The sequence below is a fragment of the Pinus tabuliformis genome, chromosome 5_1 (assembly GCF_031772625.1).
Source record: "Pinus tabuliformis cultivar Carrire ecotype Pingquan chromosome 5_1, CPIR1, whole genome shotgun sequence".
Lineage (NCBI taxonomy): Eukaryota > Viridiplantae > Streptophyta > Pinopsida > Pinales > Pinaceae > Pinus > Pinus tabuliformis.
Genome location: NC_142305.1, coordinates 295867308 through 295892197, shown reverse-complemented (window position 1 = coordinate 295892197; position 24890 = coordinate 295867308).

Below are 24890 nucleotides of genomic sequence, written 5' to 3'. Positions count from 1 at the left end.
GTGGTTCTTGTTCATTCAAAAGCCACATTTCTTGTGTAAAAGTCTTTTCATTTTGATCTACTCTTTAGACCAAGTGTTTTGCAAATAAATTCAATGCTTTCCCCCTTTGATCACCCCCCATCCATATTAACTCTAACTTTACTATGTAAAATCCCTATATCACCTTTCCCCTACTAGTATTAAACACCATGGTGTATAAACCCCAAATTCTGTATAAATATCCCTCCCCTTGGCATTATAGCCATATGTTCTCTAAAGGGATCAAATGACATCTGGTCATTGTGATAAGCCTAAGCCAAACCCCCTTTCCCCTTTACAAATCCATTTTCTCACTTTTAACCCCCATTTACACATAAAACCTCCTAAAAAGCCTTGTTTATACCCTTACCCGCTTCAAATGGCTAAAAACATGGAAAACCCACTTTTTCCCTTTTACCTAAAGTCCAAAGGGCGGGCGCATTTCCACAGAAAATTCACGGAAACCCACTATACCAAAGTTTTCCGCCCATGCACAGATCCCCAAAATAATTATTAAAATAATCCCCGCCCCTCCCCTTACCTGTTGATCCCTTCATCCTCCCGACGACCGTCCGATTAAAGAATTGAAGATCCAACAGCTCTCAAGGCATCGGATCCTTTCCGACGACCGTTGGTTACCCGCCCTATCCCCCTATCACATCAACCCTCCGATAGCCGTCCGATCATGCTCCCCAGATCTGACGGCCATCACTGCATCGGAGCAGATCCTCTGTCCGGGCGATATCTTCCGACGGCCGTATTATTGGCTACGTCATGCGGTAGCCACGCGTCCCCTCCACGGCTCATCGGAGGTACAACTGACACTTACCGCCACCGTACCGTAAGCGGTGCGATATGAAACCGCCTCCGGTTTCCGGTTTCCCCCCATTCCATTTGCATTACGTCATCACCACATCATTTCCCCATCACCCACGTCACTGCCACTTATGCTGTCACGTCAGCCTCCCGCTCAACCATTGGCTGACATGTCCTGCCACCTCACCATCCCTGTGGACCAATCAAAACCCGCCACCTGGCCTGATGACGTCATCCGACCCTGACCCCACCTATGACGTCATGCTGACGTCAGCACAAAAACGCACCAAAATCGCCAAAATCCATATTTAGACCGAGAATTTCGCGTTTTTTGCTATTTTTGGCAAAAGCTGCACTGTTTGTTCTGCATGCAATTTACGTATAAAACTTGCACCAGCCTGCTAAGGAAATTTCGAGACCGCCAGAGCGACCATCACTCGTGCATTAGCAAGATTGAGCCGACGAAATTCACCAGGTATTCTCCATTTTCACTCTGCAAGTCCATTTTTCCGTGAATTCCGGGTATAGCCTGTGAGCAGACCTTAAAACGCCAATTTCACCATTAAAACTCCACCGTACCAGCATTCATACCAAACCAGTGCTACCATTACACGTTTAGGAGGCCACATTGGGCAAATTTAGTGGAAATTCCTCGTTGGTTCGCGCAATCGTGAACCAGCTACCTGCAAGAAACAAATTCACCACAAAGCAAACTCTGCTCAGTTCTGCTACTGCTCTATTTTGTTCAAAAGCAGTATTGCAACTGCTGCAACCTTCCCATTCACTCTCTGTCCTCTACAATTCACATCTTTCATTGAAGAAAACCTGATTGTGTTGCTCTGCATAGCAACTCTACCCACAATCCTAGAAAAACCATGGACCCATCAGTCCCTCCTGTAGTACTAAATGTTCAACCCCTGAATGCCCCTCAAAAGAATTTGAAATGGCAAGCCTTGACAGATATGGATTACCAAATTGCAGAAGAGAAGCTGATGAGCAGCAAATTCCACCTTCATCTGTTGAATGAATTAAAAGCCAAGCATGAAAATGGGACAGATATACTGGGCTTATGGGACTCTTTCCTCCCTATTTTTAAGCTCCCTCAGGTCAAACAGTTCCCTGAACTAATCCACCTCTGTGCTGAACAATATGATGTTTCTCAGCAAGCTGTTGTTGACCCATCTGGTGCAGTACTTTTCTATGTTACCCCTCAAGCTATCAGAGACATGCTTTGCTTCAACCCTCATAAGAAGTTGGTTCCTTTATCACTGGTAAATCTGATAAAACAAGGGGATAAACTCACAGATGCTCAAATTGTCAAATTCAATCAATTATACATCAAAACTAAGATTGTGATGGGCCCTCCAATTCTTCATGTATATCTCAATGAACTGGGCAGAGACCTGGCAGATATGATTTCTCCCATCCTGGGATATAGTTCAATTGAGCATATTGATGCAACTGTGCTGGTAATGATGCTTATGTTTGCTCCTGGCAAGTCACCAATCTGCTATGACTATGCCACCTACATATCAGACAAGATTCATGAGCAATTGATGAATTTAAGGAGAGATAGGATGTTCAGATACACCTCCTACATTTACCATTTGATCTTATACCATCAACATGAGAAGTTTCACTTTTCAATCAAAAGAATGGATGCCCAAGGCAATCCTAGATCAGTGGTCTATTGGTCTTCTGTCTTCCACATTAGACCTGTGTCTCCATACACCTACTGTGAATTCATGGATCTGTTCATCCATCCAGCTATGGCAATGCTGATGAGCTCACCTCCTCCAAGACTCACTGATGATATGCAAAGGATTCTTCAGCTGTCAAAAGCTTATAGCATTGGGGATTGGTACTTCTACCAAAACCACACTGTCATCAGGATATATGGGTGTGATCTACCTCCTTTCAAACTACCCAAGTATGTGCCTATGAGGCTATTTGCCCTAGAATACTTTAGGCAATTTGGCAGAGTTGATGTGCTTCACTTTTCAAGAAAAGGTAAAAAAGCACAGTTGAAGGTCAAAAGCCAACTTGGCCATTTTATCTATAATGAGAGGGAGCAAGGATGGAGAGAAGCAGAGAGAATGCTTGAGGCCCTTGGCCTGCAAACCAGTTTTATATGGGTACCCTATGACCCTAACCATTTCATAACTACAAGGAGGCTCAAATATAAGTTGTCTGCCTATGATCACCATAGCCTCCCTCACATTGAAAAGTATGCAAATCAAGACAAATGGAGGAGAGGGACCTTAGAAGAGCCCTTGTCACAAGAAGAGCTGAACAACAGGGCATTAAGGAATCTAAAGAAGATGGCTGACCTTGAGCTTTGTTCACAGGTATTCACACTTCCAAGCACACAAACGGGAGCAGCTGAATCCTCCACAACTGCCAAGCAGCAAACTACCAAGGCTACTGAGAATATATCCAGCAGAGGCAAAGAAAAGCAAATGGAAACAGAGCAGACACATCAGGAGAAGGAGCAGTCACCTCCAGTGACCCAAGAGCAAACAGATAAAGGAGGGCAGCAGCAGGCAGAGCAACAACAGCAACAAGATCTGCAGAGAGAAGAAGGGCAACATGACAGTCAGCAGCCCTTACAGCAGGAGGGAGTAATTAATACTCCAACTTCCACTGAGCAACAGGCTCAGAACATAGTGCCTCCTAGGCCAGAAGTCACCACTGATGCCTCGGTCCTCCAAACTCCTCAAAAGGAGGATACATTTGTTTTTAGGAAAAGGGATAGAGAAACTCCTCTCACTTCATCTATCAACCAAGGAGAAAAGAGACAAAGATTAAATGATTTTGCTGAGGAGGACATAGCAATAAGAGAGGCATTGGGCATGGGCCCACCCAGCAGAGAAGCTTCAGCAAGTTCCTTCCAGCAGGAACAGGACAGGGCTATGGGAGGGGAGGTCAGCTCCTCCAGACAGCAAAAAGAAGGACAAGTGAGCATCAAACAACAATTCATAGACATCAAAAGGAGGAATGAGCCCATCAAAGTACAACTGTACAATCATCTGCTAAACATGGCTCCTTCTAATCAGCAGAGACTTATGTCTGCCTTTGATGTAGGTGAAGGCAAGATGATCATGAGTCATTTTATGCCTACAGCACTGCAGCCCCAATCTGCCTCAGATTACCTCAGGACCAACCTGGAGGTCATGGCCAAAGACATACACCCAATGGACAAAATTGAACTGCATAAACAGACTGGTGAAATGGTGTATGCCTCTTTAGCAGATGAAACATTGGAAAATTATAAGCTAAAGAGCAGCCTCAATGCCACAGCCTCTCAACTGGAATTGGAGAAGGCATTATCCCAGGCGAAGGACAACAGAATAAGGTCCCTTGAAGACATAATCATCGAAATTGGGCATGATCCCAAAGATATTTCAGGGATACAGGAAATCTTGAAGCTAAGGGATGCTGACATGGCTGCCATGAGAAAGAAAATCAAGATCCCAGCTACCATTCACCCTCAGACAGATGAGGTAGCCCAACAAAGGCATGAGAAGGACACCACAAATTTATTAATCTCCATTTATAAACAGCTGGTCCAAGCACAAGAGAAGTTGGGAGAATCAGAGGCTGCAAAGGCAGCATTGCAAGCAGCATTAAAACAAAGAGAAGAGGGTCAGACCTCTCAACCTCCTCCTCAGATCATCAATCTTGAGGAAACTGCTCCTATCACTGCCCCTCCTCCTCAACAGACCGAGCAAACAGCAACATCGACTTCAGCAGCGCCAACAACTACAGAGCAGGCCCAAAGCCTAGATATGCAAAAGCTGAAGAACGAAATCCAAGTCCTGGAAGCTCAAATGTTGGAGCTCAATTCAGCCAAAGATTCTTTGGCTAAAATCAATGATAGATATGATAAATCCAAACAAACTGTGGCAGAGAAAGAAAGGGAGGTGAAAGCCCTAAAAAACAAAATAAAATAGCTAGAGAATGATCTCAAGTTAGATAAAGTGGTGGCTGAATTGAAAGTAGTGCTATGGGCTAACATTGGAAAATCTATCAATGAGCAATGGCCATACATTGAAACTATCCATGAGCAACTAGAGCTCATCCCAAAGGCACAGAGGGAGATTCACAGATCAAGAGCTCAATTGGGCAGTATGCCTGAAGTAGCCACCAGAATGATCAATGTACTTAACCACAGAACAAGTTCCCAGTTAACTGCCATGGGAATTACAAACAGAACTGACACTATCCAAATGGTTAAAAGGGTTCTCACACTGAGAAACTTTGTGCAGACATTGGAAAGGAGAACCCAGGATATGCAGACTGAGGTGAACAAGTTTCTGGAAAAATTTCAAGTGTTGGAAAGCAGAGGACTCCCCAGCTTACTGAACAGCGCAGGGAGATTATTCACACATGACCAATATGCTAAAAGGGTCAATACATTTGCTACCAGCCAGATCAATGATAAGCCCAGCACCTCAGAGGAAACAGGGCCAGCCACAGGACAGTCTCTTTACAACAGAGTAGAGAATCTGTTTTTCATAATGAATGAGATCAATCACCTGTTTGGGGTAGCTCCCAATTTCTTCAAATACACAGAGGCAGAGGAGACAATGGATGCTATTCTCAGGCATCAACTCCCTACGCAAGAATGGTGGACAAATGCCATACAGAAGATTTTGTAAACAGGGAGCCACTTAACAATTTTGTTTCTTAAAGAGTATCAGTTGTCATGCAGAGCACAGTTCAAACGAGATCAGCATGCATGATGGGTTAAAGTTGAGCCAACTCAGCAGATGCATCGGCCAACAAAGCAGAAAAAGAAGACTACAGGTGGCAGAGCCGAGAAAATACAGCGCATCAAGAAATAAAGGCGCATTTATCAGCATTAAAGCTAAGCGTTGCAACCGACTCAATGACCTCCAAAGGTCAAAATTACCCTCTGACAGACATAAAGAGCATTTATGCTGCATTCAAAGTGCAATAACTTCTTTTTCTACTTTCTGTACGCATTTATGAAGATATTTTATCTCTCAGATGACTCAATACCTGAGATATTTTGTATAAGCATTACTATAAAGTCCCCTTCGCATGAGCTTGCAAGGGTTGTTGTTGATTTCTCCTAAAGAAATTCTTATGCTGTAATCCTTTCTGAAGTCTAATAAAGAAAGTGATGGAATTTCTCGGATGTCTGAAGTGTTGAATGCGTTCTGGTGCTTGTCGATGACTGCTGGATTCCTGTGTATTTCACCATACAATAAGTCTCTGTAACTTTCCCTGTTAATTAGTTGTTTTGTTAAAATCCATATATGTTATCTGATTCTCAGTACTAAGCAACAAGGAAAAAGAATAACTTCAGGATATATTCGCTGAGTACCCTGAGTTCAATCTGTGTTGTTTATGAATGTTTTCTTCAGCTGTAATCTAGGTAAGTGTAATTCTTAATTGCTGCACTTTCAGAATACACCTTTCACAGTGGCCTTTGTCCCAGGAATTCAAGTCATGCTCCTGTGCAGTGTGTTCACTTTCACCTCACCAACTTAATAGAAAATTCTTAATTGCTTTCTATTAGTTGACATACATCACCATCTAATCTAATTTTGTTTGTCTAAAATACACAATAGGCCCTGCAGTTTGAACAACACCAGTCCTGTATATCAAGTCATTTCACAACTCCAGACTCCATTGCCCAATGGTATTTCACTATCTAAACACTACATCATAAGACCTGAAAGAAATCCTTCAACCAAAACATAAACCAAAACCTGAGCATAATAGCTAGCCTAAAACTCCATCATAACAGAGACAAATCATAAAGAGAGAGCCCTCTCTGATTACAGTTTGGCTAGAAACTGTGATCCAAAGACTGGTTAGTGGTTACCCCGGCCGTATTCCCTTGGGAGTCATAGGGAACAACCTGGGTGTTAACATAAATGGCGACTCCGCTGGGGAGTGCTTGAGATTTTTTCACTATATATCTTCTTTAAGCTGCTATCAAGCCTGAACTAAGTCAAGAGGCCTTTAATCTGTTTCTGCATTACATTAACAGTTTCAAGGAGGAGCTTGTTTGGGAATCTTCATCTTAGCTTTGAGAATATATTACCATACCAAAGTCTTCATCCAGTCCCTTCAGATATAAAAATTTCCCACAAAATCCTAAAAAGCAGTTAGAAGCTGGCTCCTAAGAAAAATCCACGGCATACTAGGGCTAATCCTGACCCAAATCCACCCATCATTGTTGATAATCCGAATACCATCCCTAGAAACATTAGGAAGCAACAAAGGCAGGATCAGCCTGCTATTTTGACCTCAGTTACAGACTTTCCTAACCTTTCTACTCCCCTTAAAGTCCTCTTTCGTTCTGTTCCAAGTTCCCCTAGCTCACCATCTACATCTCAAGGTTCTCCTCCCCCATCTTCATCCACTGCACATATCCCCTTGAACCACACTTTAGGTTCAGCTTCACCTGTTACCCCTTTGGTACCCACTGTTCCTATTATCCCAGCAGCACCCATTAATACACCCAACCCTCCAAATATGGCAAATAGATATGCACCCTTGCAGCTACCTGCTAATCCTGCAGCTTTACCCCAGGATTACCAAACCAAAATCACATATTTTGACTCCACTGGCCCTTACTCTGCTATTCAACATGCTAAGAGGATGCAAGATCACTTTGAAAACTATGAGATAGATGATGACAGTGTGAGGATGAGAATTTTTGTCCAAAGCCTGACAGGTGATGTTAGAACCTGGTTCAGGTCGATTGCTGCAAATACTATCACAACCCCTGATGAGCTTTATCAGGCCTTTATTACCAGATGGGAAAAGAAGAAAGATCCCCTGCACATACTTGGTGAATATGAAACAATCAAGAGAGGTCCTCAAGAGACCGTTCTGGAGTATTGTGCTAGATTCAACAATGTGTACAATGCAATACCACAAAACCTAAGACCTCCTCCTGATTTGGCCTTATACAAGTTCCCTGATGGATTTGATTCTGACATGGCATATCAGTTGAAAGAAAGAGAACCTGAGACCCTTGAAGACGCCCAGAAGGCTGCTGTCACAGTAGAAGCAAACTTGATTGCCAAAAGAAACAGGGCAAGGTTAGAAAAGAGAAGCATATACAAAGAAGAAACCACAGCCTTTGATCAAAAGCTTGATGCCATACTCAATAGCGTGAAAAGATTGGGTGATAGGGTGGAATCAGTTGAAAGAAAAGCATCATGGGAAGCACCACAAAACAATCCTCCTAGGAATCCAAATTTTAGGAGAAATCCAAACCCGAATGTTGGCAGGCCCAACCCTGATCCAGAGATCAGACCCCCTTTTCAAGAAAATTATGCAGAAACTTCCACATCAGCAGAGCCCAATGAAGATCCTGAGATTAATTTAATAGGGCTAGATGGTGAAAGTCAAGTTTTCCTAACACAAGAAGATCATGAGGATGAGGAAATCAAACTGTTCCAAACTAAATCAGGTGAATCCTTTGACTTTAAACAAGGCTATGACACTGCTGTCTATGAAGTCCATAAACAGTACAAGCTAAGGAGCAGAACTGTGAATGTCAACCAGCCTGAAAAGAAAAAGGATAATCAGCAGCCTGAAAAAGTTATAGTCACAGAACCTAGTGACCAACTAAACTTACCTACCAAAGAAGTGATTGTTGAAGAAATCACTGAACCACTGTCCTCAAGACAGCAGTCTCTGGACACTTCATCTTCTCATCCTAATTCAAATATTACTCCTCAAGAGATGACTAAGAAGGATAAGTCCCAAAGACAAAATAAAAATCAAGAAGAAGATGTAATGAACAAGGAAAGAACTGTCACTTATAACCCCAAAACCCAGTCTGAAAAACCTTTTGATCTTGAAACAGAAATTAGCAAAATAAAAATAGCTATTCCTCTCTCGGAATTAGCCAAGCATGACAGCTATAAATTGCAAATCAAAAGGTCCCTACAACTCACTAGCAACAAAGATGATGTCAATGTACTGGATGACACCCCAGAACTCCTGTTTGGCCCAGAAGTGGATGGAAAAACAGTAGTCACAGGGGTACTGCCTTTTTATGTCAGTTTACATATTCATGACAAAGTACTACATAATGCAATGTTTGACTCAGGTGCCTCTCACAATCTTATGCCAAAAGCAGTCATGGAGAGATTGAATTTAGACATAACAAGACCATACAAGGATCTGTTTTCCTTTGACTCCAGCCAAGTCAAGTGTCTAGGTCTTATAAAAGACTTATGTGTGTCTCTAGTTCAATACCCAAACAGGACAATCCTAATGGATGTGGTAGTTGCTGATATCCCACCTAAGTATGGAATGTTGTTATCAAGATCATGGGGAGCCAAACTCCAAGGTTCCCTACAATTAGACATGTCATATGCCACCATCTCTGTGTTTGGGCAACCAAAAAGACTGTATAGAGAAACACTAATGAAGTACATGGTCAGCAGTGAAGAAAAACCTCAAAATTTTCCTATATATGCTGTCCATTCAGACATAGACTCATACATTCTCTTCAATGATACAACTACTCCCTCAAAAGGTGAAGTTGAAACTAAGATATTCACACAGGAGGAAGATGCAATGGAGAGTAGTATCACTCATGAAACAACAGTCAAACAAACATTTGATAGTGCTGCTGCCTTAGTTGTCAAGAACATCCAATTGAATGATGGAACTGTCCTAGAAGACAAGCTAGAGAAAAAACCACAACTGCTACTTACACTACCAGCCCAAGAACAGATCATAAAACCTCCTCCCCAACAGGATATTCTATGGTTCCTTGAATTTGATGGCTCAGTCAACAAATTAGGGGCAGGAGCTGGAGTTTGGGTACACAATAAGGAAAATAGTTATGCAGAAGGCAGAGCCTATAGATTGAATTTCAGATGTACCAATAACATGGCAGAATATGAAGCCCTTTTACTAGGACTCAAGTTGGCAAAATTCTTACAAGCTGTCAGGGTTTCAATCATGGGAGATTCAGATTTAGTTATCCAACAAGTGAAAGGAAACTTTGTCACCAATGACAAAAGACTAAGGACTTATAGGTCTGCTGTTGCCGAGGTACTAAACTTCTTCTCTGAATTCCAAATTACTAAAATTCCCAGAACCCAAAATCTACATGCTCATAGTTTAGCCACCTTTGCAAGTACCTGCAAGTTGCCCTTTGAGCCCCACCATTGTTTTACAGCTGAGGTAAAACACAGACCCTCCATACCAAACAACATCAATGATTGGCAAGTATTTGAGGATGACAAGCAAATAAATCAGTTTTTAACTCTGCAGCAAGAATTTGCAGGATTAAATATTGACAATGAGACAGCAAGTCAATCACAAATACTTGAGACAGCAAGTCAATCACAAATACTTGATGGAGCAAGTCCATCACAAATACAGTTTCAACAGACTGCTCAGCCAATATCACCTAGGACTGCAAAGCAAATGCTGAATCCAACTATTTTCAATATAGAAAACATCCAGCAAATTCAACAAGTTGACTGGGAAGAGGGAGTGTCCAATGCTGAAACTGAAATCATTGAGCTAAAAGACAATTTTTTACCAACAGGCCTAACCCCACTCGAAGACATTTTTGATTCAAATGATATTCCCAGAAAACCAAAAATGCAGCCCCTGAATGCAGCCATTGAAGAGTGCAACATAGGTACGATTGACAAACCCAAGATAATTAAATTATCTGCTTCCTTGCCTCCTGACCAAAAGCCAAAATACATTGACCTCTTCAAAGAGTTCCAGGATGTTTTTGCATGGAGCTATGAGGACCTAAAGTCCTATGACACCTCTGTAATCCAACACACTATCCCTCTCAAACCTGATCAAAAGCCCTTTAAACAAAAACTGAGGAGAATCAATCCTATGCTTCTACCAGCAATGGAACAAGAGGTACATAAAATGTTCAAAGCAGGCATCATAGCACCAATCAGATTCTCTGAATGGATTTCCAACTTAGTCCCTACAAGAAAGAAGACAGGTGAGATCAGGCTGTGTGTGGACTTAAGGAATCTGAACCAAGTATCCTTAAAAGATAACTACCCCTTACCCAAGATGGATCACATTCTTCAAAGGGTGGTAGGGGCCTCGAGGATCTCATTACTGGATGGATTTTCAGGTTTCAACCAGATCTTAGTTCACCCTGATGATCAGGACAAAACAACATTTACAACCCCATGGGGAACTTTCAAATATGTAAAAATGCCTTTTGGGTTAAAGAATGCCGGGGCAACATTTCAAAGAGCAATGGACATTGCTTTTTCCAAAGAGATTCATGACTTCTTAGTCATTTACTTAGATGATCTCACACCTTTTTCAAAATCTGACCAAGAGCATCTCAAGCATCTAAGACAGATATTCCTAAAATGCAGAAAATATGGAATCTCTTTGAACCCTAAGAAATCCCTCTTTGGTTTAGAAGAAGGTAAGCTCTTAGGACACATCATCTCAAAAGATGGCATTAGAATTGACCCAGATAGGATACAAGCTATCCTACAAATGCCTCACCCAAGGAACGTCAAAGAATTACAAGGATTCTTGGGAAAAATCAATTTCTTGAGAAGGTTTATCCCAAACCTAGCAGAGCTAACCAGATTATTAAACAACATGCTGAAAAAGGATTCAAAAGTGAAGTGGACTGTGGAAGCCAATCAAGCATTTGAAGGTATAAAATTGGCCCTCACCCAAACCCCAGTCTTAACCAACCCTCAGTTTGACAGAGAATTTATTATTTTCTCTTTTGCTTCCCAACATACTATTGCTGCTGTTTTATTACAAAAAGATGACCAAGGAAATGAGAAGCCAATTGCTTTCTTTAGCAAAGCTCTTAGGGATGCACCTTTGAAGTATCAAATCATGGAAAAACAAGCTTATGCTCTAGTCAAAGCAATCAAAGACTTTAGGATTTATATCCTTTACTCCCATGTGAAAGCATATGTGCCAAGTCCTATTGTCAAAGACATTCTCACCCAAGAAAACTTAGAAGGCAGAAGAGGAAAATGGATTGCCAGTATCTTGGAATTTGACATTGAGATAAAACCTACAAAACTAATAAAAGGGCAAGGCTTGGCCAAATTAATGACAGAAACTAATTTCCAAGCCTTAGACATCAATCAGCTGGACAGTGAAACAGAGCTGGAGACTCCAAAGATCAATGTAGCCTTTGAACAATCCCCTTGGTACTCTGATATCTGTTATGTGTTACAAAACCTGTGTGCTCCCCCAGGACTGTCCAAAACTAAGTGTAGGTTCCTAAAAATGAAAACATCAAGATTTTGTGTGATGGATGGCAATCTGCTTTGGAAGAACCATGAAGGTATATTGCTGCACTGTTTAATTGAAAATGAAACTAACAATATCATGCAAGAGTTTCATGCAGGAGACTGTGGTGGACACTTGTACTGGAAATCCACTGTGGATAAGATACTAAGGGCTGGATACTACTGGCCCACCATGTTCTCTGATGTCAAGAAATTTATCACATCATGTCATAAATGCCAAGTGTTTGAGGGAAAGAGACAACTGCTGCCCCTTCCTTTAAGGCCTATTGCAACAGAGAGACCTTTTCAACAATGGGGATTGGATTTCATTGGGGAAATTCATCCCTCATCCTCAGGCCAACATAGATGGATCTTAACAGCCACAGACTACTTCACTAAATGGATTGAAGCTGCCCCATGCAGACAAGCAAATGATTCAGTAATCATTCAGTTCTTGGAGAACAACATACTGGCTAGATTTGGCTGCCCTGATAAAATTATTACAGATAATGCTGCTGCCTTCAGATCCAAGAAAATGGTGAATTTCTGTCACAAATTTCATATTACTTTGGGCCATTCTACTGCATACTATCCCCAAGGAAATGGCCTTGCTGAATCATCAAACAAAAGCCTTGTGAACATTATAAAGAAGGTACTTGAAGAGAACAAAAAGAACTGGCACAAGAAACTAGTCAATGCCTTATGGGCAGATAGACTAACAACTAAGAGATCAATTGGGACCAGCCCATATGAGTTGGTTTATGGACTAGAGGCCAAATTCCCCTCTTCACTAGGAGTGCCTGTTATGAAGCTTCTTCAAGAAAGCCAAGCAGAACCAAATAATATGCAAAGAAGAATAAATCAAATCATATGTCTGCATCAAACTAGAGATCAAGTTTTCAGCAGAGTTCAAGTACTACAAGAAAAACTAAAGAAAGCCTTTGATAAAAGAACCAAAGCAGAAGATTTTAATGTTGGTGATAAAGTCCTCAAGTGGGATGCAAGAAGAGAAGAGAAAGGAAAACATGGAAAATTTGATTCCTTGTGGAGAGGACCATTTGCTGTCCAAGCAGTACAAGGTAACAACACTTACTTCCTAAAGAGTCTTAGTGAAACTGACTTGGATGAAGGTCCTGTGAATGGCAGGATGCTGAAGCACTATTTTGAATACCACCCCTAAGTGCAGCATGAGTTTCCATTGTACATACCCAAATGTATATATTACTGTCTGTTTAGAATATGTAAAATACAGTTTCTCAAGTCTTATTAGATTGATCAGCAAAAGGAGCAAAGAAACAGAGGTCTGCCAAGAAGAAAAGCACACAATTTGGGCAATTCAGAGCAGCAAGACTTCAAGGTTCATAAAAGCAGTAGAAGACCAAGGCATTCTGACCTGCTGTTCTTGGTCTTTCAAAAGAAAAACCATCCCCATGTGGAGCCACTGTTAGATACCTATACCAATAGGTTTCATATTTCATGATTGGCTATGGAAGGTCCAAATTTGTTCTGCTTTGATGACTCAAAGATCACATATTTCCAAGAGAACCCAATCTATGCTTATAGCTTGGTATGAGCTTCAAATTTTGATGGATGATTCAACAGCTTAATCTGGATCATTCCATGGTTTAAATTTGCGGTTGTAGAATAGAGAAAGGAGTCTGTCCAAACTGTTTAATCTTGGCAGACAAGTAGTTCAGGTAGAGAAGAAAAGGCTCCCAACAGCTTAATCTGGGACCTTGGAGGAGATAAGGGTAGAAGTAGATATAAATAACAAAGAAAAAGCCAAATAAAAGAAAAGGCAAGTAAGGGTCTGCAAGTCCAAGTGCACCCTCTAAGAAGAAATAAAAAATGCTAGGCAAGTAGTTGGGTAAGTAGTTGGGGTTGCAGAAAGGTTATCTTTACCAGTGCAGATGTGTTAACTGTGCCTACCAAGGCAAAGTCTATCGAGTGACAAGGTGTTCATCTTCATCAAGTTACAGCAAGGAGCGTGACTAAGCTCCCTCCTCCCCCCTTTTCTTTTCATTGCTAACATCCCCTTATGAGCTGAGATTCATGGAGGAAGATCATGGTTTCATGGTGGTTCTTGTTCATTCAAAAGCCACATTTCTTGTGTAAAAATCTTTTCATTTTGATCTACTCTTTAGACCAAGTGTTTTGCAAATAAATTCAATGCTTTCCCCCTTTGATCACCCCCCATCCATATTAACTCTAACTTTACTATGTAAAATCCCTATATCACCTTTCCCCTACTAGTATTAAACACCATGGTGTTTAAACCCCAAATTCTGTATAAATATCCCTCCCCTTGGCATTATAGCCATATGTTCTCTAAAGGGATCAAATGACATCTGGTCATTGTGATAAGCCTAAGCCAAACCCCCTTTCCCCTTTACAAATCCATTTTCTCACTTTTAACCCCCATTTACACATAAAACCTCCTAAAAAGCCTTGTTTATACCCTTACCCGCTTCAAATGGCTAAAAACATGGAAAACCCACTTTTTCCCTTTTACCTAAAGTCCAAAGGGCGGGCGCATTTCCACAGAAAATTCGCGGAAACCCACTATACCAAATTTTTCCGCCCATGCACAGATCCCCAGAATAATTATTAAAATAATCCCCGCCCCTCCCCTTACCTGTCGATCCCTTCGTCCTCCCGACGACCGTCCGATTAAAGAATTGAAGATCCAACGGCTCTCAAGGCATCGGATCCTTTCCGACGACCGTTGGTTACCTGCCCTATCCCCCTATCACATCAACCCTCTGATAGCCGTCCGATCATGCTCCCCAGATCTGACGGCCATCACTGCATCGGAGCAGATCCTCTGTCCGGGCGATATCTTCCGACGACCGTATTATTGGCTACGTCATGCGGTAGCCACGCGTCCCCTCCACGGCTCATCGGAGGTACAACTGACACTTACTGCCACCGTACCGTAAGCGGTGCAATATGAAACCGCCTTCGGTTTCCGGTTTCCCCCCATTCCATTTGCATTACGTCATCACCACGTCATTTCCCCATCACCCACGTCACTGCCACTTATGCCGTCACGTCAGCCTCCCGCTCAACCATTGGCTGACCTGTCCTGCCACCTCACCATCCCTGTGGACCAATCAGAGCCCGCCACCTGGCTTGATGACGTCATGCTGACGTCATCCGACCCTAACCCCACCTATGACGTCATGCTGACGTCAGCACAAAAACGCGCCAAAATCGCCAAAATCCATATTTAGACCGAGAATTTCGCATTTTTTGCTATTTTTGGCAAAAGCTGCACTGTTTGTTCTGCATGCAATTTACGTATAAAACTTGCACCAGCCTGCTGAGGAAATTTCGAGACCGCCAGAGCGACCATCACTCGCGCATTAGCAAGATTGAGCCGATGAAATTCACCAGGTATTCTCCATTTTCACTCTGCAAGTCCATTTTTCCGTGAATTCCGGGTATAGCCTGTGAGCAGACCTTAAAACGCCAATTTCACCATTAAAACTCCACCGTACCAGCATTCATACCAAACCAGTGCTACCATTACACGTTTAGGAGGCCACATTGGGCAAATTTATTGGAAATTCCTCGTTGGCTCGCGCAATCGTGAACCAGCTACCTGCAAGAAACAAATTCACCACAAAGCAAACTCTGCTCAGTTCTGCTACTGCTCTATTTTGTTCAAAAGCAGTATTGCAACTGCTGCAACCTTCCCATTCACTCTCTGTCCTCTACAATTCACATCTTTCATTGAAGAAAACCTGATTGTGTTGCTCTGCATAGCAACTCTACCCACAATCCTAGAAAAACCATGGACCCATCAGTCCCTCCTGTAGTACTAAATGTTCAACCCCTGAATGCCCCTCAAAAGAATTTGAAATGGCAAGCCTTGGCAGATATGGATTACCAAATTGCAGAAGAGAAGCTGATGAGCAGCAAATTCCACCTTCATCTGTTGAATGAATTAAAAGCCAAGCATGAAAATGGGACAGATATACTGGGCTTATGGGACTCTTTCCTCCCTATTTTTAAGCTCCCTCAGGTCAACCAGTTCCCTGAACTAATCCACCTCTGTGCTGAACAATATGATGTTTCTCAGCGAGCTGTTGTTGACCCATCTGGTGCAGTACTTTTCTATGTTACCCCTCAAGCTATCAGAGACATGCTTTGCTTCAACCCTCAGAAGAAGTTGGTTCCTTTATCACTGGTAAATCTGATAAAACAAGGGGATAAACTCACAGATGCTCAAATTGTCAAATTCAATCAATTATACATCAAAACTAAGATTGTGATGGGCCCTCCAATTCTTCATGTATATCTCAATGAACTGGGCAGAGACCTGGCAGATATGATTTCTCCCATCCTGGGATATAGTTCAATTGAGCATATTGATGCAACTGTGCTGGTAATGATGCTTATGTTTGCTCCTGGCAAGTCACCAATCTGCTATGACTATGCCACCTACATATCAGACAAGATTCATGAGCAATTGATGAATTTAAGGAGAGATAGGATGTTCAGATACACCTCCTACATTTACCATTTGATCTTATACCATCAACATGAGAAGTTTCACTTTTCAATCAAAAGAATGGATGCCCAAGGCAATCCTAGATCAGTGGTCTATTGGTCTTCTGTCTTCCACATTAGACCTGAGTCTCCATACACCTACTGTGAATTCATGGATCTGTTCATCCATCCAGCTATGGCAATGCTGATGAGCTCACCTCCTCCAAGACTCACTGATGATATGCAAAGGATTCTTCAGCTGTCAAAAGCTTATAGCATTGGGGATTGGTACTTCTACCAAAACCACACTGTCATCAGGATATATGGGTGTGATCTACCTCCTTTCAAACTACCCAAGTATGTGCCTATGAGGCTATTTGCCCTAGAATACTTTAGGCAATTTGGCAGAGTTGATGTGCTTCACTTTTCAGGAAAAGGTAAAAAAGCACAGTTGAAGGTCAAAAGCCAACTTGGCCATTTTATCTATAATGAGAGGGAGCAAGGATGGAGAGAAGCAGAGAGAATGCTTGAGGCCCTTGGCCTGCAAACCAGTTTTATATGGGTACCCTATGACCCTAACCATTTCATAACTACAAGGAGGCTCAAATATAAGTTGTCTGCCTATGATCACCATAGCCTCCCTCACATTGAAAAGTATGCAAATCAAGACAAATGGAGGAGAGGGACCTTAGAAGAGCCCTTGTCACAAGAAGAGCTGAACAACAGGGAATTAAGGAATCTAAAGAAGATGGCTGACCTTGAGGTTTGTTCACAGGTATTCACACTTCCAAGCACACAAACGGGAGCAGCTGAATCCTCCACAACTGCCAAGCAGCAAACTACCAAGGCTAGTGAGAATATATCCAGCAGAGGCAAAGAAAAGCAAATGGAAACAGAGCAGACACATCAGGAGAAGGAGCAGTCACCTCCAGTGACCCAAGAGCAAACAGATAAAGGAGGGCAGCAGCAGGCAGAGCAACAACAGCAACAAGATCTGCAGAGAGAAGAAGGGCAACATGACAGTCAGCAGCCCTTACAGCAGGAGGGAGTAATTAATACTCCAACTTCCACTGAGCAACAGGCTCAGAACATAGTGCCTCCTAGGCCAGAAGTCACCACTGATGCCTCGGTCCTCCAAACTCCTCAAAAGGAGGATACATTTGTTTTTAGGAAAAGGGATAGAGAAACTCCTCTCACTTCATCTATCAACCAAGGAGAAAAGAGACAAAGATTAAATGATTTTGCTGAGGAGGACATAGCAATAAGAGAGGCATTGGGCATGGGCCCACCCAGCAGAGAAGCTTCAGCAAGTTCCTTCCAGCAGGAACAGGACAGGGCTATGGGAGGGGAGGTCAGCTCCTCCAGACAGCAAAAAAAAGGACAAGTGAGCATCAAACAGCAATTCATAGACATCAAAAGGAGGAATGAGCCCATCAAAGTACAACTGTACAATCATCTGCTAAACATGGCTCCTTCTAATCAGCAGAGACTTATGTCTGCCTTTGATGTAGGTGAAGGCAAGATGATCATGAGTCATTTTATGCCTACAACACTGCAGCCCCAATCTGCCTCAGATTACCTCAGGACCAACCTGGAGGTCATGGCCAAAGACATACACCCAATGGACAAAATTGAACTGCATAAACAGACTGGTGAAATGGTGTATGCCTCTTTAGCAGATGAAACATTGGAAAATTATAAGCTAAAGAGCAGCCTCAATGCCACAGCCTCTCAACTGGAATTGGAGAAGGCATCATCCCAGGCGAAGGACAACAGAATAAGGTCCCTTGAAGACATAATCATCGAAATTGGGCATGATCCCAAAGATATTTCAGGGATACAGGAAATCTTGAAGCTAAGGGATGCTGACATGGCTGCCATGAGAAAGAAAATCAAGATCCCAGCTACCATTCACCCTCAGACAGATGAGGTAGCCCAACAAAGGCATGAGAAGGACACCACTGATTTATTAATCTCCATTTATAAACAGCTGGTCCAAGCACAAGAGAAACTAGGAGAATCAGAGGCTGCAAAGGCAGCATTGCAAGCAGCATTAAAACAAAGAGAAGAGGGTCAGACCTCTCAACCTCCTCCTCAGATCATCAATCTTGAGGAAACTGCTCCTATCACTGCCCCTCCTCCTCAACAGACCGAGCAAACAACAACATCGACTTCAGCAGCGCCAACAACTACAGAGCAGGCCCAAAGCCTAGATATGCAAAAGCTGAAGAACGAAATCCAAGTCCTGGAAGCTCAAATGTTGGAGCTCAATTCAGCCAAAGATTCTTTGGCTAAAATCAATGATAGATATGATAAATCCAAACAAACTGTGGCAGAGAAAGAAAGGGAGGTGAAAGCCCTAAAAAACAAAATAAAAGAGCTAGAGAATGATCTCAAGTTAGATAAAGTGGTGGCTGAATTGAAAGTAGTGCTATGGGCTAACATTGGAAAATCTATCAATGAGCAATGGCCATACATTGAAACTATCCATGAGAAACTAGAGCTCATCCCAAAGGCACAGAGGGAGATTCACAGATCAAGAGCTCAATTGGGCAGTATGCCTGAAGTAGCCACCAGAATGATCAATGTACTTAACCACAGAACAAGTTCCCAGTTAACTGCCATGGGAATTACAAACAGAACTGACACTATCCAAATGGTTAAAAGGGTTCTCACACTGAGAAACTTTGTGCAGACATTGGAAAGGAGAACCCAGGATATGCAGACTGAGGTGAACAAGTTTCTGGAAAAATTTCAAGTGTTGGAAAGCAGAGGACTCCCCAGCTTACTGAACAGCGCAGGGAGATTATTCACACATGACCAATATGCTAAAAGGGTCAATACATTTGCTACCAGCCAGATCAATGATAAGCCCAGCACCTCAGAGGAAACAGGGCCAGCCACAGGACAGTCTCTTTACAACAGAGTAGAGAATCTGTTTTTCATAATGAATGAGATCAATCACCTGTTTGGGGTAGCTCCCAATTTCTTCAAATACACAGAGGCAGAGGAGACAATGGATGCTATTCTCAGGCATCAACTCCCTACGCAAGAATGGTGGACAAATGCCATACAGAAGATTTTGTAAACAGGGAGCCACTTAACAATTTTGTTTCTTAAAGAGTATCAGTTGTCACGCAGAGCACAGTTCAAACGAGATCAGCATGCATGATGGGTTAAAGTTGAGCCAACTCAGCAGATGCATCGGCCAACAAAGCAGAAAAAGAAGACTACAGGTGGCAGAGCCGAGAAAATACAGCGCAGCAAGAAATAAAGGCGCATTTATCAGCATTAAAGCTAAGCGTTGCAACCGACTCAATGACCTCCAAAGGTCAAAATTACCCTCTGACAGACATAAAGAGCATTTATGCTACATTCAAAGTGCAATAACTTCTTTTTCTACTTTCTGTACGCATTTATGAAGATATTTTATCTCTCAGATGACTCAATACCTGAGATATTTTGTATAGGCATTACTATAAAGTCCCCTTCGCATGAGCTTGCAAGGGTTGTTGTTGATTTCTCCTAAAGAAATTCTTATGTTGTAATCCTTTCTGAAGTCTAATAAAGAAAGTGATGGAATTTCTCGGATGTCTGAAGTGTTGAATGCGTTCTGGTGCTTGTCGATGACTGCTGGATTCCTGTGTATTTCACCATACAATAAGTCTCTGTAACTTTCCCTGTTAATTAGTTGTTTTGTTAAAATCCATATATGTTATCTGATTCTCAGTACTAAGCAACAAGGAAAAAGAATAACTTCAGGATATATTCGCTGAGTACCCTGAGTTCAATCTGTGTTGTTTATGAATGTTTTCTTCAGCTGTAATCTAGGTAAGTGTAATTCTTAATTGCTGCACTTTCAGAATACACCTTTCATAGTGGCCTTTGTCCCAGGAATTCAAGTCATGCTCCTGTGCAGTGTGTTCACTTTCACCTCACCAACTTAATAGAAAATTCTTAATTGCTTTCTATTAGTTGACATACATCACCATCTAATCTAATTTTGTTTGTCTAAAATACACAATAGGCCCTGCAGTTTGAACAACACCAGTCCTGTATATCAAGTCATTTCACAACTCCAGACTCCATTGCCCAATGGTATTTCACTATCTAAACACTACATCATAAGACCTGAAAGAAATCCTTCAACCAAAACATAAACCAAAACCTGAGCATAATAGCTAGCCTAAAACTCCATCATAACAAAGACAAATCATAAAGAGAGAGCCCTCTCTGATTACAGTTTGGCTAGAAACTGTGATCCAAAGACTGGTTAGTGGTTACCCCGGCCGTATTCCCTTGGGAGTCATAGGGAACAACCTGGGTGTTAACACTAGCACAGAGGAGTATTTAAACACTCCTTCAATAGTGATATTCATCAATTTATCATGCATAGCTTCAACCAAGAATTTATTGTAATTATACATGAAGGCAAGTTTTTTTCTTTAGAGAAAATGGACAGATAACCTAGGATAGCTTCATCTACCCATTGATCTATTTGGTAGCCTAACAAGCAAGAAAATAGGGAAATGATCTGTTTCGGTCTCTCAAGGAAGATGGATGTTGGATACAGAGGATTCTTTTTAGGGATCTCAGCATCTTCAAGGAGAAAGATCTCAAAATCTGAGCTCTTTTAGGGAAGGTGAGATTTTGATATAGGTCCATTAATACTACAGTGGATAAAAAGCTGAGCGAATCATTTTTATGGATCAGAAGCATTTTGTTGATGATTTATGGGGTGATAGATATCAGAATGTCTCCATTCTGAGCTACCACAGTTCTCTACAAGGGGTTATACTTAGCTTGGCACCACATGACTAGATCAGGAAAAGGATAGGTTTGAGGGAACATGTATAGAGGCAGAAGGGATTCCCATAGATTTATGTCATATTTAGAGTCAATGTAGATCTGTTTTAGCCAATTATGTAATTCAAACATGTTGAATTCACATTCTGTGTCTGTAATTTTAAAATATTGGTCAGCTAATGGGATGTGGTCCAGGTCTAAGGCATCAGAGGCCTTTGGATTTTCCTGTAATGCAGAAGAACTGGCAGATGGCTTTTCTTTCTTCTTAGGAGCCATGATAACAGAACTGTAATATAGGATAATAGAAAAATAAGTAGAGATACCTTTAGATGACGTGTACTATTTTTAGGCTCAATAGTGGCATGAACTGTAAAAACAGGAACAGTGAATTGTAACTGTGAGAGAGAAGTTTAAGAAAGAATGCATGGTTGGGAGAGGGAATTGTTTATGTCAGGATTAATTACCTTTACAAGGAATTTGTTATCGATCAGAAGAATGTGCATATGTAAAGGGAGATCAACAACGAGAGGCAATAAATCGGTGACAACGAATAAGCGACACGCAGCATACAATGGTTGGAAGTGGAAGGCATGGGGGATGTTACTGTTGACGTGGTATCAGGAGGCACGGGAAACCAGAAAGTGGATTTGGAGGGGGGGGTGGTTGTAAGCAGTAAGGAGTGATGGGGGTGTGAAACACGAAGGTGGTGACACGTTAGCAGGGGGGCCGCATGGGTAAAATAACTTTTCACACCCCCTATGCCATTAACTAATATCATAGTGAGGGGGTGTGAAGTGGCTTCCCCGTCGTTGATCTAGGTGGGGAAGCGGATCACCGTCGATTATTTCTTGCCTTTTAGTGCTTGATGATAAATCATCTTTGTCATATATGACTTGACCCAAAAGCATATAACATTTATTTTCCTAAAATTAATCATCGTTTAAAAGGTAATTAAATGCTAATTAAAAGCTAATCCAATTTTGGTGCATTTACACTAGCAACCCTTATTTTCCTAATTCACTGATTAATCCTAATCTAATATAACTTTGGCAAAATTTTGATCATATTAAGCCATTAATTTATCCTGTTCTATCCTATATTTTAGTGTTCGACCAAGATTAAATAGTTTGGTGAACTTATTTACTAATCTAATACATAAATTTAAATGATTTGATCAAGATTAAACTATATGATTCAAATCAGGAGAAAAAGTTGTGGCATGAAAACAAGTTGCACACAAAACCTTTATTTATTAGAAATAAATTTATTTCAATAAAGTGGCATTTAAACAAGCACACTTATACAAATTTTGATTTTCTTTTGACTCGGTTTTATTTCATCTCTTTTTTTATTTTCTATTTTTTCATATTTCCATTTTTTCTTTATTTTTTTCATACACTCTTTTATAAAATAAAAACTAACCTATAAAAAATAAAGCATGTTACAACACCTTCTTTATTCATAATATATATGACACTTCATCTATGTCATTTTCATGAACTCAAAATTGGACCAGATAATCCATTTAGAAATTTTAACATAACGTTATTTTTCATCCTAAGGAATAAAAGACGAGAAACATAAAACTAAAATGTGTAATTCAAGCAGGAGGGAGGGGGTATTGGCACACTGGACATGTAGGGCTCAGGTTGAGGAATGGAAATAAGCAACATTAGTGAAAAATATGGCAACATTCCATCTCATTGATTTCCTCTCTCAATTGAAACAACTCCCTGCAAATTACGCAGACACTCACATTTGTCACATACTGGTATGAAACATTGATGAGAGGCACCCACTCCATCATGATTCTCTTTGGCACAGGGATGCTTGCGCCTGAAGACAATTCACCATCATCCATACCAATGGTGGTCATTCATGTACTTTTTGTAGGATTCTCGTCACCCCCTTCTTCCATTGGGGGATTAGGATGATGGTCGTCATGCCTTGGAAACTATACAAACGCATAAAAAGTGAAAGGAAAAGGTGAAAATGAAGGATCCAGTACATCATTTTCCCCACTTCCCTCTGCAGTAACAGGGTGCTCTAATTGCTCAACAAAGGTTGTATCTCCCTCTGGACTTCCAATGTCGTTTGCTATCATAATAGTTGGAGAAGTAGGTGAATTTTGCACCTACTCCTCCTCCTCTTCTTCTACACTAGAATTACTAACTGGTAATGAATTAGAATCCCCCAAACCATGGCAGAAGTAGCAGAATTAATAGAAGATGAGGGATAGACAATATTTTGTGGTCTTTTGTCACCATATTTATTGTCTATGGACAATAAAGATTGAGATGTGCCACCAGAAACATTGTCATTACTATTTTAATTTTCATTACTATTGTTGTCATTGTTGTTTCTTCTACGTATGTGTCTACCTCTATCTGTACTCTTGCTTTTTCTTCTACCTACATTGTCCTATCTACTTTCTACTTCTGTTATATTTTTTTTCAATTGAAGAAATCACACTTGGAGCAGTGCTCAAACGTAAATAGCTCTATTTGGGAATGGAATACAAGAATACATAGTTCTATTTGGGAATGGACCACAAGATTTGTAGGGACCAAACCTCCCCACCTAACAATTCTACCACAACTAAGTTGTGTGCCTTCCATCTTTAGAAATGGACATGCGTTCCAAATAGACAGGAAATATTTAGTGAAGGCTTTTTCTTCAAGAAAACATACTTTTTGACATATAGGCAAAGTTAAAGAAAGCTTCAAGCCAAAAAAGAGTGACTACATATTATAGACCTTTAGGTGAAAGCGACAAAGAGGCCTTAGAGAAGACACACAGAATACCCAGTGTTGAACAATGAATACCCAATGCTAAATAATGAAAGTAATTATCCTCAAAAGAGAGTTGATATTCAGAAGAAGACAATGTTGCTATAACTTAAAAAAGTATTAAGGCAGAAACAAAGATTAACCTGTCTTCGCGAAATTCAATCACAATAAAAAAACCTGGTTCTTGTTACTTGAACAGAGTCTCTTTAAAGAGTAGATCAACAATTATGTTGTGTTCCCCCTAAAAACATGTTGGGCCTTCATCAACAACATCTGTTGTGTTCAAAATAATGTTTTTTATTTATCGTTGTCTTATTTCGAGTTTTATAGATGTTTTTTATTTTAGGAACGTCACATGCATGTGCGTCTATGTATTTTTAGAATATGTTATAAAATTAAATTTATAATTATAGTGATATTATTTTAAAATTTATTATTAAATTGTTAGAATATATTATAAAATTAAACTTATAATAATAATCTATTTTTAAAATTATTAATATCAAACTAATTTAAAACTTAAATTTATAATAATAATAGTAATTTCTCTTGTTGAAGTTATTATTAGTGTAGGAATTTTTCATATATGAATTAAAAATAAAATGTTTCAAAATTAATTATATTTATATTCATAAAAATTATAAAAATATCTTGATCTTCACTTAAATTAATATATTTTAATATGACTTTTATTTTTTTAAAT